General features: G+C 37.7%; 1 protein-coding gene across 2 annotated transcripts in view; it reads right to left on the reverse strand.

Annotated features, from left to right (window-relative positions):
* LOC106883257 (protein mono-ADP-ribosyltransferase PARP15) overlaps positions 1-12,576 on the reverse strand; it is an 89,580-nt gene extending 77,004 nt beyond the window's left edge. The window contains exon 1 of one of the 2 annotated variants that reach the window (XM_089364929.1): positions 12,341-12,576. The gene's annotated coding sequence lies outside the window, so the exon portion shown is untranslated. The remainder of the gene's footprint in view (positions 1-12,340) is intronic. The other variant, XM_089364922.1, reaches the window with a different exon arrangement.
* Between the last annotated feature and the right edge of the window lie 4,638 nt (positions 12,577-17,214).

Below are 17,214 nucleotides of genomic sequence, written 5' to 3' on the forward strand. Positions count from 1 at the left end.
ATAATAGATCAAAGATAAAGTAGTTCATAACCACTCCAGTATTAATCAGGATAATGAGAAACCTAAAATAGGCCTAGGAAAATGATTTGGTTTGCTCCTCTCTTTCTCCTTAATATAAAAACTAAATTTGGTAAAAGATTCCTGTCATTCCTAGACAAACATTTTCCAGCCCTTCACAGATAGAGGAAAATATTCAATAGGCGTTCTGTGACATTATCATAGAGCTGCTGCCCCAGTGTGAAGAGTATCATTACACGTGGTCAATACCAAGAGCCTAAATCCAGTTGCAACTGTTGTGACCCAGAAACCTGTCCACTAGACCAACGATGTATGACTAAATCTATCATATATGAGGCAGAAGTTACTGCAACTGTAAATAATAATACAACTGTTAAGACCTCCACTGGATTATGAGGAGGAGAATTTAAAAATCGCTATGCCAGTCACATAGCCTCCTTCCGACATAGGAACAAAAGTAAAGCTACTAAGTTGGCTGGCTACATATGGACTTTGAAAGATAATGAAACAGCACATGTGATCAAATGGAAAGTAAATGAGAAATCCATACCTTATGATATGTGGTTTGCTCCTGAAGAATATGTTTGAGATTTCTCAACATATGAAACTATTAGTAGCGCTTTAATACATGTTTTGTAATCTTTACATAAATAATATTTATCTCTCACCAGATCGAGTACATTTTTTGTTGAATTTTCTATCATGGATCAATGCGTTATATGTATATATACATATTTAATATAATAAATGTAAAAATTAATATCTGTGTGTCAGTGTGTCACACTTAGACCCCCCCCTCTCTCACTATTCAATGACACTCCTACTATTCCTCATGATGGGGTGAGAGTAATAGTAGGCATAGAGATGGTGAGGACGGTGGCGAAGACAGACAGTGAGAGAGAGAAAGAGAGACAAAGAAATTTTGAGAGTTGATGATGTTTTTTTTAAAAGTAGTAGTGTTGATGGTGGTAGTGCAAGTAATGATAATAAGAGAGAGAGAGAGAGAGAGAGAGAGAGAGAGAGAGAGAGAGAGAGTGGACATGTGAGAGAAAGAGGGACTCAACATTGAATTAACCTGCTGAATAACATACTGAACAAACACACTTAGCCATTTAACCATGAAAAATTGTGCTTTAGACCAATAGTTTTCAATGTGGATCCTATACAATGGTGCACTAGGATGAAGAAACTTGTTTAAAAAACACCCTGAAATATGTTGCTAGAAATCCTCTCTGTACTAATTTACTAACACCACTTTTCAAAACAAGAATAAAGAAAAAATAATCTAAAAAAAGAAGACATAGGCAGAGGAGTGGCTGTGTGGTAAGTAGCTTGCTTAGCAACCACATGGTTCTGAGTTCAGTCCCACCGAGTGGCACCTTGCACAAGTGTCTTCTACCAGAGCCTTATGAGTGGATTCGGTAGATGGAAACTGAAAGAAGTCCACTGTATATATATATATATATATATATATATATATATATATATATATATATATATAATTATGTATGTATACATGTATGTGTGTTTGTGTGTCTGTACTTGTGCCCCCACCATCACTTGACAACCAATGTCAGTGTATTTACATCTCCATAGCTTAGTGGTTCAGCAGAAGTGACTGATAGAATAAGTACTAGGCTTACAAAGAATAAGTCCTGGGGTCGATTTGCTCGACTAAAAGTGGTGCTCCAGCATGGCCACAGTCAAATGACTGAAACAAATAAAAGAATATATCTATGAAGCTGGTCATAAAATTCCTTTGGGAATTTTCTAGAAAGATGAAAGAAATAATACTGAGAAAAAGCAACGTCAACAACAACAACAACAGCAACAAAATTATAACTGATCGTTCACACACATTCTTGGCTTTGGTACCAAAGAACAGGGTAGGCACAGCAGGTCAGTAGTGCTCAAAGTAGTCATGGTATATGTATGTATGTATGTATTATTTCAAGATTTCTTGCCAATAGAGAAAGAACCAGTTTTTAACCTAGATCCTAGGCTCCTTCATTGGAATTTTAACATCAACAACAGGGTATTTTTGTATGTATGTATGTATGTATGTATGTATGTATCAGGTCATCCCATAAGTTCTGTCCGATTTTACCTTTTTTAAAACTGAATGAAATTTAATAGTATTTTAGAATGTCTAATGGAATTAAAAATTATTTTTATGCATTTGTGTACATTTAAACTAATTAAAAATTATTTTATAGAATAATAGAATTAAAATTTCTTTGAATAAAACTTTTTCTAACATGGAAGTATCCAAAGAGCATTTGGGGAACATAATGCTTTATGAGTACAAAAAAGGTAACTCTGCAGCCGAAGCGACTCAAAACATATACTCAGTTTATGGGAAAGAATGCTTGAATGAAAGAACTTGCAGAAGATGGTTTGCAAAATTCAGAAGTGGAGATTTCAGCCTTCAAGATGAAGATCGAACAGAACCTCCAGTTGACTTTGATGATAAGCTCCTTGAGGTATTACTTGAAGAAAATCTTGCAGAATCAGTTGAAGAATTGGCAATAAACCTTAGTTCAAACCATACAACTGTTCATCGTCATCTTCAACACCTTGGAAAGGTTCCTAAACTTGGAAAATGGGTGCCTCATGAATTGGCCGAAAGCAACTGCAAATCCCGAGTTGACATCTGCTCTTCTCTCCATTCTCGCGAACTCATTTCACCCTTTTTGGATAGACTTGTGACGAAAAATGGATCTTCTATCGAAATGTTAAACGTTGTAAACAGTGGCTTGGTAAAAGGGAAAAAGCTCAACCACAACCGAGAAAGGAAGTTCATGGGAAAAAGGTTTTTCTCTCTATCTAGTGGAATTGCAAAGGAGTAATTCACTTTGAATTGTTACCACCTAATGCAACAATCAATGCTCAAGTCTACCGTCAGCAATTAGAGCGTTTGAACCAAGCTTTGAAGAAAAAAAGACCCGCTTTAGTGACTTGAAAAGTGATGCTTCATCAGGACAATGCGCGACCTCACACTGTAAAGATCACTTCACAGAAGATCGAAGAGCTTGGTTGGGAAAAATATTCCTCATCCACCTTATTCTCCCACCCTTGCTCCTTCAGACTACCATTTGTTTCGTAGTTTACAGAATCATTTGGGGGACATAACTTTCGCAAGCCAGGAGGAGGTCAAAACTGACATTTCAGAGTTCTTTGCTTTGAAACCAAAAGAGTTTTACATTGATGGGGTTAAAAAGCTTGTAAATAGATGGAAGGAAGTCATAGATAATCAGGGAAAGTACATTGATGATTAAATTTCAATTAAATATAACATTTGATCACTTGTCTTCTTTATTCAAAATTCGGACAGAACTTATGGGATGACCTGATATATATATGTATGTATTCTCATGCATATAGTCGCATATCTAGACATGCTCATATATATTTAAATAGTAAACTTTTGGAAAGTTTTACAGATTTTTACAGTTCCAGTGATAGATTGGATCTGTAGTCTTCAGATTACTTTTCTCCTTTCTCATTTTTAGAAGCCTAATTTCTCAAGATTGGTATTTAGGCAGTGTGTTACATATCCCAGTGCCCCAATAATTATAGGTATAAACCTGAACTTATAATCTAGATAGAGTAATTGCAGATTTCTCAATAGTTCAGCATAGGTGTTCTCTTTTTCACTGATCTTCAGCTTTATGTTAACATCTGCTGGGCAGTTAATCTCCACAACTGGGCATAGTTTCTCTTCTCTATCTCAAATCATTATATCAGGTCTGTTGCGCTTACATTTTATTGAGGTCTTCACTGGTACATTCCACCAGTATTCCTTTTTATTATGAGCGGCTATGGCTTCTACCATATTGTGGGTTTTTATTCTTTGTCCTCAGTATTATCTTTCCAACAGATTTCATTATAGAGTGTCCTAGCTACAACGTCATATCTCATCGGTAGATAATACCGTGGTGACATTTTTGGACAACTGCTTATGATATATGTGATATCTTCAGTGTGAACTCCACAAAGTCTGCATCAATTGTCACATTTTACTGCTTTTCCTGCATCTCTATCCCTTTTTTGCATCAGGAACTTGGTTGATATTTCCTGTTCCTGCATTGCAAACACATACCCTTCAAAGTGGGAGGTAGTAATCCGGCTATTGGTCTACAATAGACTACTTTGATGATCTATGTTACTATCATCACAGAACTTTCTACTAACATAACCATGTATGGTCTTCTGCTCTTATATGCTCATCCTTTCATCTGAGGATACGTTGCAGTAGAGTCGTGCGACTTATTTGGGTATGTATTCTAGGTTACCAGACAAGGAATGCTGCTCAAGAAGCTGCCTTCCAAGTCTTATGATGTTATTGGACTCATGTATGCAAACTTGGTCAAGAGATGCACTTCAACACTTGGTGGTTAAAAGATGTTGCCGATGGGATATGATACGGCATTGAAAGGCATTTTGGATCGATGTTAAGCCTCTGCCACTTTGTTTTTGTTTTAGGTAGACGTGGTCTACATCATTGTTTATGTGGAAATTATCTGTGCTTGTTAGTAACTTCCAGGTTTTCACATGAATGGTTCGGATCTCATCTAGCATCCAATCAAGCAGTCCAAATATTGGTATGAGTACTGGCACTGCAAACACATTGTGTGCTGCTGTTTTATTGAATGCAGAGAGATCTGAGGTCCAAAGTTTCTTTATTTGGTTGGAACATTCTTTAGTGTCACGTGTTTTGTTTTAGGTGCTATTGTAAGGTATATCTTCATCTACCGCCAGATTCTCGTAACATTCCTCGTGAAATACAGGGGAAACAGTTAAATCGTTGATGGAGATGCTGTTAGTCAGGTTTATAGTCTTCCCCCTTTTCACAACCATATAACAACGTTTATCCTGACCAAACTCCAACCCTACATCCTTTCAGAATGTTCTAACTAGCTCAAAGCTCTTTTTCATCTCATGCATAAAGTTTTTCTCTCTTTGCATAAAGTTTTAAGTCATCCACAAAGAAACAGTGTGTAATTTTGGTATTTCTGTTTCCTTGTGAACCAGTGAGATATCCTTCAGACCTCCTTAGCATGAATGACAAGGAATTTACAGAAAATATAAAGAGCATCACAGAGAGGCTGTCACCTTGGAATATGCCTTTGCGACACTGTATTCTATCAGTGATAATACAGCCACTCATTGTGTTTAAGTTTAATATGGTGGCCCACGATGAAATCATGTCAGCTATGGTTTCGACTATTCTCACTGGAACTATAGCAAGTTGAAGGTTTCTGGAATCCATGAGTGGGGAACAGAGTCAAAGACATTCTTGTAGTCTCGCCACATTGAAACTAGGTTCCTCCTATGCTCTCACACCTCTGACATCACAGTTTTGTTGATTAACAATAGCTTAGCACATCCCCAGGCTCCCTTCTTCCCAGCTGTTTGTTCTGCTGTGATAATGTTATTGGTTTCACAATGGTGTTGCAGGAATAGTTTTAAACTGCTGTATATATTTTATACATTAAGTTCTGGCATGAAATCGGCTGGTAGTTTTTTGTCATGTAGGTAGTTCTGCATTTGGGGATCAATTTTGTCTGTGCCAGAGCTAACCAATGTGGTATGCTACTGTTCCCAATAAAAGCTTGCTGGTACAGATTGATAAGATATGGTTGTAGAAAGTTAGCTTCTTGTACCAATATCCATCAATCAACTCTCTTCCAGGTGCTTTCCCATCCTGGAGTTTCTGGATCACAGTTAAAGGGTATCACCATCAATGCTGTATGTCTTGGATGTAATGCAAGAGCAATAACTTCTTTGGATTTCTTCCAGTCACAGAGCATCTGGGTTAAACTCCTTTCTTTTCACTCGAGGTTTTTCTCCAGAAGGAGTCTATAGTCTTCTCGGGAAAGAGCTTGTGTGATGTTCATTGCTCCTCCTCTCATGTCTCTGTAAACTGCTGCCTGGTTCTGATTAAAATTCTTTTTTATTGTTTTTCTCTTGGTTATTCTTTTCTGATTTTGGGGTTTCTCACTGACAGCGTTTAGCTCCTGTTTGAGGGTAATCAGTTTGTAAGTGAGTGTCCTCTTTTGCTGTTTCTTTTGCTGTTGGCATATGATCAGTTTTGTCTTTTGTTGTTTTTTTTTTCTGGATGGTAATGAATTCAGAGAGGAAATTCTTTTTACCAGACGTCTTAAAACAGATGCTAAAGGCAAAATAATTTTCAAAGGCACTCTCACTTTTTTCGAGGAACATAATATTCCCCTGAGAAACATATGAGTTTGTGCTAATGACAGTGCTCCACCCATGATTGGCAGATAGAGAGATTTTATTGCCTGTTTAATAAATGCTGTATTTCGTATAAACTGTGTACTAACACCAGCAACACTTACTTGCAAAACAATTAAGTGCACACCTGCACGATGCCCTTAATATTGTGATATTATTTACAAGACCGCATCTTTTATGAATTCTGAAATCAAAATGAACAATTTGAATGCTTTGTAATTCACACAAACATGATATGGTTATCAAAATGTAAACTGTCTGCGTCAGTTTTTTTTTTTTTTTTGTACTTTGGTATATTATTGTCTCATTCCTGGCTAACAACAATCTCAGCCAACAAACGGTTGCAGCTAAATGTGATATATTTTATTTATCAGAGATATTTGATAAATATATCTGATAAGCAGCTTCAAGAAGACTTTGATCTTTTATCCTCCAAAGTACAGCTCTAGAAAATAAATATTATATGCTGTGTATTATTACAATTTCCCTGTTTGGAATCAATTAACATTAATCTGCATGATGGTGACCTTGTATTATTTACTGAACATATGAAAAACTTGCCTAATGATATGCAAGCTTAGTTTAATGACCTGCTGCAGTTAAATATACCGCGTTGGGTGACATTTCATGTTGCTGATGTAGATATCTATTTGCAGAAGAATCTCATTGAATTGCAGAATGATGAAATATTTCTAGCAAGATTTAAAGATGGAGAACATAATGTATGGAAAAGAAATGACACTGCTACAAAGTTTCCTCCTCTATCCTGGAGTGGAAGTGCAGTTGTACTTTACTGCTTTTCTTTTATCTTCCTTTGTTGAATTTGGTTTCAGCCATGTCACTAATTTACTGTGAAAAGCTGATAATCGAATCAACATTGTAGAAAAAGGTGATCTTCAATTACCATTGAGAACATAAGAGCAGAACATTTTAAAACTAGCAGAGCAGCACCAACCACCAGACTTGCATTAAAGAAATTAACACTAAAGTACTACCTTATATTAATAAATATATACCTTAGGAACATTAATTTTCTGTAGAATTTAGTTAAGAAATTGGTTATAGGTCTACAGTACACAAGATATGTTAACGATTTTAATACAAGTCCTAATATGATTTTTTAAACATTGAATGGGTATGGTGGATGTGGGGGAGGGTGCATAGAAGTAAAATAAGAATCAAAGGGGTTCACAGGTAAGAAAAAAATGTTAAGAACCCCTAGTTTATGTAGATGTTGTTGAAGTTGAGAGTTTGATACGTAGGTGAGAGATAGTATTTTCAAGAAACTTTTCCTCAAACTTGACCCAATTGTAAATGAGGTATGAAATAAAATATGTGGATAATTTTTGGCAAAGAAGCTATAAGGAAGAAGCTATAAAGAATATTTTATGTTGAGCTTTTAGATTTAGCTGAGTTTCGTTAATTTCATATTATGTGCTATTTTTCCATAATCCTCTTTCATGTGACCAAGATATTTATGATTTTGTTGCATTTCTGATCTTTCTGATGTCTAAGGATGGATGTTTAGGTGTATGATCCATTTTGCAAATTTAATTCTAGAGAAATGAAAGGGCATATTTATCTAGTCTTGTGTTACCCATTTTGCCCCGCCTATATTTGTCTTTTATATGCCAAGTGAAAACTGATAATTTTCTGAAATATTGTTCTGAATATATTATAGGTTTTACTGCGAATAGAGAAGGTGTTTACTCCATTGATACAATTTTGGCAAGGTAGTGAACATTTGTAAAAAATCTATTTTATTCAAAGTCAAAAATGCAGTAAATATTACTTATTGTACCCCACCTACTCTTAATGGAAACTGGAAAAGAAGACTTTTGGAAATAGCTGTTTCAATTTTCCTGTTTTTATCGGGGGGGGGGGGGCACTTTCTTTCTTTCTTTCTTTTTTTTTAACACATTACAAAACAATGAAGGGAAGCCGTTTTATAAAAAGAATTTTTGAAATCCACGTCTTTGAAATATTGGTGTCTCTACCCCACTCGCTCCTTCTTTCTCTCTCTTTTTCTCTCTCTCTCCCTCCCTCTCTCTCTCTTTCTCTCTCTCTCTCACACACACTCATCTTATCTTTGGAACAGCAACAACCACAAAAATGATTCCTGTCTTTTTCGTAATTTTCTGTCATTTTATCTTCTACATTCTGAAACATATGTAACTCACATTAAAAGAAAGAAAACCTTACCCCACCCCCACTCTTCGCCACCGCAAGTGGATGTGTGAAAAACGAAAGTTTAAGTTTTTTTTTTAAATTGCAAGTTATAATTTTTATTGCCTTCACAGTATTTACTATTTTACAAAATCAAACTAGAAAACACGACAAAACAGAGAACACAATTGAAAAAATTAAAAAGAAAAAAGAAAAAAAGGAAAAAAAACGGATCTTTATGATTTGACGGGCAACACTTGTTTTCTTAACGAAACACTTTCAAACTTGGGACACTGGTAGAATGTGTCATACGAAACAACTTTTTCTCTTAGCCTTCTTAACAAAAAGTTGTACATCGCAAGTTATTTCATGTTAAAGTTGTCGTATTTCTGTAATTTCAACCAATCACTGACGTCTATTCAGCTGAATACAGTCAGTGCTCTTTTGTAAACAATAAATTTCTGCTGGTGTTAAGTGTGTTATTCCCTGTGACATATTTCATCCGGTTTAATCGTAATTTATACGCATATGCGGGTTCTAGAGTTAGGGTTAGTTTTAGGGTTACGGTTAGGGTTGTAGTAACGCCTTGTCTCATGCGCATGCATGGTGATTGGACATCCAAGTTTGGCGCCCTTATTCATTCTCTTTCTCGGCCGGCCGGCCATGAGCCCAGACGTGTCAAGCAGTGTCTCCAACATTCCGGCTCTGGAGGCAGCTCATTCCAACATTCCAGCTCTGGAGCTAGACAAATAACCACTCAACATCATTGACGGCGTCTCAGCAACCAAAGGGCGAAGTGCTGCCTATTTCCTCTGTAAATAAATATTGTTGTGTTGATGGTTCGGAATCTGCGTTCCGTTGTTTCTTTTAGAAATTTAATGTACGGAAACGGTGTACACCTAATGGTGTATAACCACTTCCCTATAATTGGTGACCCCGAGTAAGAACAACCGCAGCCGAGGATTCTGATCTACCGACCAATAATACTACACTGCCGCTGCAGACATAAGTAAATACGGCATTTCGAACAGCTACCCAACTCAAGAACAAACGCAGCCCGGAGATTTCCTACAATTGATGACCCTGAATAAAGAACGACTGCAGCCGAAAATCTGAGCTACATATCAATACTACAATTGGTACCCCGAGCTAAAAGATCTACAGATCTCGTTTCAACAGCCATTGAATTCGTATGTTTCGCGACGTTCAACATCAGGATTGCCTCTACATTCTCATCTATCACAAGTGAAAAACTAAGAAAATTTTTCTACGTTAAAGTTTTTCATTTTGTCAATGACTTCCAGAGCCCATAACCGAAAATTTCTTTACTGCTAAGACCTTTGTGGTTTTTCACACAAAAAATTTCACGGTTATTTCATCCTAACAACTTTTTGAGCAGTTTCCTACATGTTTCACGAGACGTCAATTCATTCTTACACAGCGTCCTCTACTTGCTGAAAATAGCAGTAAAATGCACAGTTACATTTCAGTGAGTACATAACATTTATTGATGCTTACTTGTTCCCAGTTCAGCATATTTCGTCACCTCTCCGTTTCTCTCGGCCGGAGAATGGAAGAGTTACTGGCTTATCTTCATTTGCACGGGATCTTTTGGTCATTTTCGCTCGCAGCTCCGAATTCATGACAGCATTTTCCAGCAATGCCACCAACGGTACCTCTCAAATAGACGCCCTGTCAAATTTCTCTCTCCTGATACGCAACAGCAGCAGCACTTACAGCAGTTAATTCAAAAGCTGCAGTCGAACAACAACAATAATTCGAGCAATATGGCTGTGTTGCCACAAATGTATTATTCGTCCTATACACAGCAGCAGCACTTTCAACTACGTATTACAAGATTCACCAACAGCGTCAACATGACATCCTTACCACCACACACATACAGAACACAGCTATAACCAGTTTCCAGCGCCGACGTCTTCACCACCAAGGTACTGTACCACATTGTCGTCGCCAGCAACACCAACATCAACAAGCCCGGTTTTTATCTCGTCTCTGTTAGAGTGGATGTTTTCCACTCACGATCAACAGACCATCCAGAATATTCAGTACCAGGTAACAGGTCCCAGCCAGCATCCGACACTCAACTACAGCTCTGCTCCTTGACCGCAACATCCTGCGTATGAACATTCTAAATCTCCTTGTGTAACTTTTATAGAATATTCCGTACCAGGTAACACAGGTCCCACCCAGCATCGACGCTCAACTACAGCTCTGCTCCTTGACTGCAACTTCCTGCGTATGGACATTCTATCTCCTTGTGGAATTTTAATACGAAATGGTTTTCTCCATATCAGTGTTTTAAGACTTTTCACAGTCTATGTTACAGACACTTTTACTATGTTCTGTGTTTTTTTTCTCACACACACACTTGTGCACTCATATATTTTCTTTCCTTTCAGAAAAAAACAATCAGACTTTTACATCGCGTGATTCCAGTTTCCTGGACAGTTGTCATCACAGTTGTTTTGTCATTGTCAATTCATTTGTACATTGCATGCATGTATCTCACAAGTGTACATTCATTTCTTTGATTTTTCTTTGTGTGTGTTTGTTCCACATCTTGTGGTTGGTTTCGGTGGCCATCTTGCCTCAGGCGTTCCTCCAAATTTTCTATTTTCGTGCTTTCAGCACTCGCAGGGGAGCCATGTAGTAACGCCTTGTCTCATGCGCATGCGTGGTGATTGGACATCCAAGTTTGGCGCCCTTATTCATTCTCTTTCTCGGCCGACCGGCCATGAGCCCAGACGTGTCAAGCAGTGTCTCCAACATTCCGGCTCTGGAGGCAGCTCATTCCAACATTCCAGCTCTGGAGCTGGACAAATGGCCAACCAACATTACTGGCGGCGTCTCGGCGGCCAAAGGGCGAATTGCTGCCTATTAACTCTGTAAATAAACATTGTTGTGTTGATGGATCGGAATCTGCGTTTCGTTGTTTCTTCAGAATTTAATGTACGGAAGCGGGTATACACCTAATGGTGTATAACCACTTTCCTACAGGGTTATGATTATTTTTTGCCATAACCTCATTCATAACCCTAACCCTAACCCTAACCCTAACCCCAACCCTAACCCTAACTCTAAAACCCGAACTCTAACCTCTGCAAGGCGAGTTGCCAATGAAGACAGGAATCTCACAGTAAGTGGTCCGACCCCACTAAACGTCTCGAACGCCAAAGGATGGAAAATGTAGTTGGCTGACAGATTGCGGTATTTCAAGATTTTGTTCCGGTCGGCCACAGAAGCTGTGGATCTCGTCTTGACCGCAGTATCCAGGATGTGAGAAGAAGAAAAAGAGTCGCTAACTGTGACATCTCAGACAAGGGACCAGGGACACAGGGTGAGGCCATCAGATCTCTTCCCATCACATTTGGACAATCCAGATGGTTCTAAGATGGAGGGGATGTTTTCCCGAGCCAAGCTCCTCTGTATGATGCGCGAAGCGATCAGCATTCAGGCGGCATGAACAAGTGTATCAATAAAGCGACATTTTCGGTCATTTGTTTAAACTTTCTCTCCTAACTCATCAAATTTAATTATTTGAAAGAGATAGGTTTTGAGATTTAAATTTGGCAATTTTCTAAGATTTTAATTCTTGTCTATAAGGGGCCCACCGAACCTGAAGTGTACCGTGATCCCTATGGTTTAAATCCGACCCTGAATCTGAAAGGTATTTGTAGAACATTTCAGGAAAAAAAACAAAAAAGAAAAAAACATCAATTTTTCTGAAAGTTATGAGTAAACGAAGTCATGAGGCAAAATTGAGTGGTTATGATGTAGTGAAAAGTATTGAAAGTGACTTTGTGAAGTATTTGTAAAACAATCAAAAGATGGTTTTAAAGAAATTAAATTAGGAAGTTGTAAAGCACAAACTTACCTCGTAACAATTCTGAGCAAAATTGAAACTTGAATATTTATCTGATGGTTTTTAAGCCATTGACTGGTTTAACTTTGTATGATATCAATGTTTTTCCGAAAAAAGCACCTCCCCTCTGCCCTCTTTTACACCATTTACTTTCACGAGAACTTTGTTATATAGGTTTATTATCATTATTTGCAACATACAAAATATAAAAAAGTAAGTGGCTGATTAAGAGAGAAAGAAATAGTTTTAATAGGAAATACACGGTGAAAGTAGATTAGGGAAGATTTCACTTTCATTTTTGTCAATGACCTCAGTGAAACTTACCTGGTGACAACCGATTGGCATGTTTCCCCCACCCACAAACCTTCTGTGGGTACACACAGAGCCTTACCTACTCAAATGTGCACCCTGTCCCCAGGTTTGTTTCCGCATAACATTCAGAAAAATGGATATTTTACGAAATTTTCTTCAAATATGCTTCAGATGACGTAGTTTACGATTATATAAGAATTTAATGCGAAAACTAAAGTAGGTCAGTGCTCACAACCGCACACAATGAGACACATAACGATATCTTTTTGAAGTTCAAAGTTTGTAGATATGCGATACGCGTCAGTATGTATTCTTTTATTCTTTTACTTGTTTCAGTAATTTGACTGCGGCCATGCTAGAGCATCGTCTTGAAGGGTTTTTAAAGTTGAAGAAATTGACACCAGGACTTATTCTTTGTAAGCCTAGTACTTATTCTATCGTTTTTTTTTCTTTTTGCTGAACACTAAGTTCCGGGAATAAAGACGCACCAAGCAATGGCGGGGTACGGACGGAGACACACACACACACACACAAATACATACACACACAGAGACATATATATAATTAGTCGTCTCTCCCACATCTGACACACGTTACACACACACACAGATATATATATATATATATATATATATATATATATATATATATATATATATATATATATATATACTCTACACTCTCGGAGTGGTTGGCGTTAGGAAGGGCATCCAGCTGTAGAAACTGCCAGATCAGATTGGAGCCTGGTGCAGCCATCTGGTGCAGCCATCTGGTTCGCCAGTCCTCAGTCAAATCGTCCAACCCATGCTAGCATGGGAGGTGGGCGTTAAATGATGATGATGATGATGATGATATATATATATATATATATATTTCTGTGTGAGTTAGAGGTTGAGAAACCATCTAAGGGATAGTACCTATCCAATATACTGCTGGTGGTGTACCCAATTATTCATAGTCAAGTGCTAGTTATTGCACTCGCAATTGAGTGTTATATATGGGCAGGGGTCAAAAAAGGGATTTACCCATGATTTATACGGCGAATAAGAAAACGGAGAGGATATAGAATTGACAGACATTAGCCAGTAAGCATTCAAGCATGTCTATCTATTCAGTTGTATTGGATGAATACACACACATGTATGAGTGATACAGATTAACGAGTGGGAAAAGCTGGTAACTGCATAGACAAGGATGTGAATACCTACAAATGAGCAAAAATATAAATGGGTGGGCAGGTACTAGTTCCTTACGGCCGTTTCTACCAAGAGGCAACAAAATCTTCCAGGTTATCTCCATCACTTCAATGTTGTGCAGGGATGAACAGACAAGGCTTGGGTAATGGATGTGCTCCCAGGCATCTTCAGTGGGTCCAAGTAGTTGGGTGGGTGGGGGTCGGATAACCCATATAAAAGTCAGTTAAGAATAGATAAGGTGTGCCTATACTTTTAAATAGAATAAGAATAAGAATAAGAGCAGAAACAAGAATAGAAGTGAAATACAGCATAGTACAATATTGTGTGGAATACATAACATTGTTCTTTTAACAGTCATGGATTAAACGTTTTGGATCATTTTCCCTTTTTTGTTTACGTGAAAATTATGTGTGCTTGTTAGTATTTTTCGGGTTTTCACATCAATGGCTCAAATTTCATCTTTGCCTGTCCTCTTTTGGAAATACCGTGTAGTATTAAGGTCGATGATATTGGCTCATCCCCTCCCTACAAAAATTGTTGGCCTTATTCCAAAATTAGAAATCATTAATCCTTTTTGACCATCTTATTTCAGTCATCCGTAATTTCCATCTCATTGACAGGTTGTCATCGAAGGGATTGCAATACAGGGGAAATAACTGATACATACTGTCAAAGAGTTATTCACTTTGACAGATTTAAACCCTTGAATAAATGAATTTTTTATGAACAAAAACATCGGTTGTCAACGTTCTCAGTCACATATTTAGCTGAGAATACTGTTAAAGAAAGGCACAGCGGGAGAGAGAGAAAGAGAGAGAGACAGACAGACAGAGTGGTGCTGCTACTGTTGCTGGTGCTAGTGCTGGAGGTGGTGATGGTGAGTGGATGGAGAAAAGTAATTTTTTGTGAATTGAACTAAATTTTTTATATCACCTAATACTTAACGCATGCGCATCACAAACTTGCGATTCACATTAGAAAGAAACCAGTTTCCCCTTCGCCTGTCTTATGCAATGACTATCCATAAATCTCAAGGGCAGACATTTGATAGAGTGGGGCTGTTCTTGCCTGAACCTGTATTCGGCCATGGTCAGCAATATGTTGCATTCTCAAGAGCTTGCAACTTATCTGATGCTTGAGTTAAAGCTATCAACACTGACAAAGAAGGGACGAGAACAGGGGTAACTTACACGAAGAACATAGTCTGCAAAGAAGTAAGGATTAAAAGATTTATACAAATTGAAATGACCCATCGCCTTGGCTTATAAGTTTCCAACGTTGTGATTTTCAGCGTTTACCATCTTAATAATACTAAGACTCTAGGGATGTTTATTTGTACCCGAAATATCTCAGAAATAGTATATTTTTTCTTAATCTTTTTTTTCTTTGCATATCACTTTCGTGACATTTGGACTTCTATTTATTAATGAAAAGATGTAAACACAATTTTTGTTTATTTCTTGAAAAAAAAAAAGAAGACGAAACATAGCTTCCGTGACATCAACACGCATACACACATACAGAATACACTCACATATAACGAATGTCATGGGGTGTCAATCAACACAGACACACGTCCGCCATCTTTGATATATCGCGGCACTCCATCGGTTACGATGACAAGGGTTCCACTTGATCCGATCAACGGAACAACCTGCTCGTGAAATTAACATGCAAGTGGCTGAGCACTCCACAGACACGTGTACGCCTTAACATAGTTCTCGAAGAGATTCTGCGTGACACAGAGTGTGACAAAGCTGGCCCTTTGAAATACAGGTACAACAGAAATAAGAAGAGCGACTGAGAGAAAGCTGTGGTGAAAGAGTACAAGGTTCGCCACCATCCCCTAGCGGAGCCTCGTTGAGCTGTAGGTGTTTTCACTCAAACACTCACAACGCCCGGTCTGGGAATCGAAATCGCGATCCTACGACCGCGAGTCCGCTACCCTAACCACTGTCTGTGGCGTATACATAGACATAGTCTTCGTGCGCTCTGATCAAACAAAAGAACATTGACTTTTAGACGTACACAATATTTTAACGATTTAGAAATATTTTTAACTAAATGGGATTTCAAAAATGTAAGTTGTTTGCTCAGCAAGAATTTATACTTTAGCTTTCTTCAAACAGAGAATATTTTAATGGCTTTTTAATTATTTTCAGGTCGTTAATTTCCATGAAAATATGTTATTTATTTACTTTTGTTATAAAGTGAAAGAGAGGAGAAAGTGAAAGATATGTGTACGTGTATATGAAATGGGCGTGTGTGTGTGTGTGTGTAAGAGAGAGAGGGGGAGGGGGAAGAGACAGAAGGGAAATGAGAGAGAAAGAGAGAGAGTAAGCGAAGGAATGTTTGTCATGTATACGTACATACATCAATACACATGCGTGCATCTTTTTTGTATGTACATGTGCATGTGTGTTTGTGTGTGTGTGAGAGAAAGAGAATGAGCGAGAGTGAGTGAGCGAACGTGTGTGTTCTCATGTATATGTAAGTGGCACTCTCTCTCTCTCTCTTTCTCTCTCTCTCTCTCTCTTTCTCTCTCTCTCTCTCTTTCTCTCTCTTTCTCTCTCTCTCATGCACACACACAAAGAGGATCCTTATGATTTGACGACCAACACTTGTTTTCTTAACGAAACATTTTCAAACTTGGGACACTGGTAGAATGTGTCATACAAAACAACTTTTTCTCTTAGCCTTCTTAACAAAAAATTGTACATCGCAAGTTATTTCATGTTAAAGTTGTCGTATTTCTGTAATTTCAACCAATCACTGACGTCTATTCAGCTGAATACAGTCAGTGCTCTTTCGTAAACAATAATTTTTGGCCGGTCATAAAAATGTTATTCCCTGTGACATATTTCATCCGGTTTAATCGTAATTTATACGCATATATTGTTTATATAACCCTATAACCCTAACCCTAACCCTAAAACCCTATAACTCATAACCCTAACCCTAACCCTAACCCTAACCCCAACCCTAACCCTAACCCCAACCCTAACCCTAAAATCCGAACCCTAACCCTAAACTAGAGTTTGATTTGAAGAAGATTTGGCTGCTATTTCTAGGAAATGAAGCACTTGGTGGAGGTGTATTAATAATTCTGCCAGCTCCAATAACAAGTGCAGGCAATATTCAAGTATTTTGATGGCTTTTTCCACTTTGTTTACGAACAGTCTAGTTAATCGGAAATGTCAGAACTAACGGGGATTAATACCATATACACCGTCACAGCAGTAACTGTATTCAACTGAATAGACGTCAGTGATTAGTTGAAATTATCGAAATAAGACAATTTTTAACGTGAAATAACTTCGGATACAAAATTTTTTATCTGTTCTATACCGCAAAATATAGAAGTATACGAAGTTTGAA

This window comes from Octopus bimaculoides, chromosome 1 (assembly GCF_046866305.1).
Source record: "Octopus bimaculoides isolate indiv1 chromosome 1, ASM4686630v1, whole genome shotgun sequence".
NCBI classification, from domain to species: domain Eukaryota; kingdom Metazoa; phylum Mollusca; class Cephalopoda; order Octopoda; family Octopodidae; genus Octopus; species Octopus bimaculoides.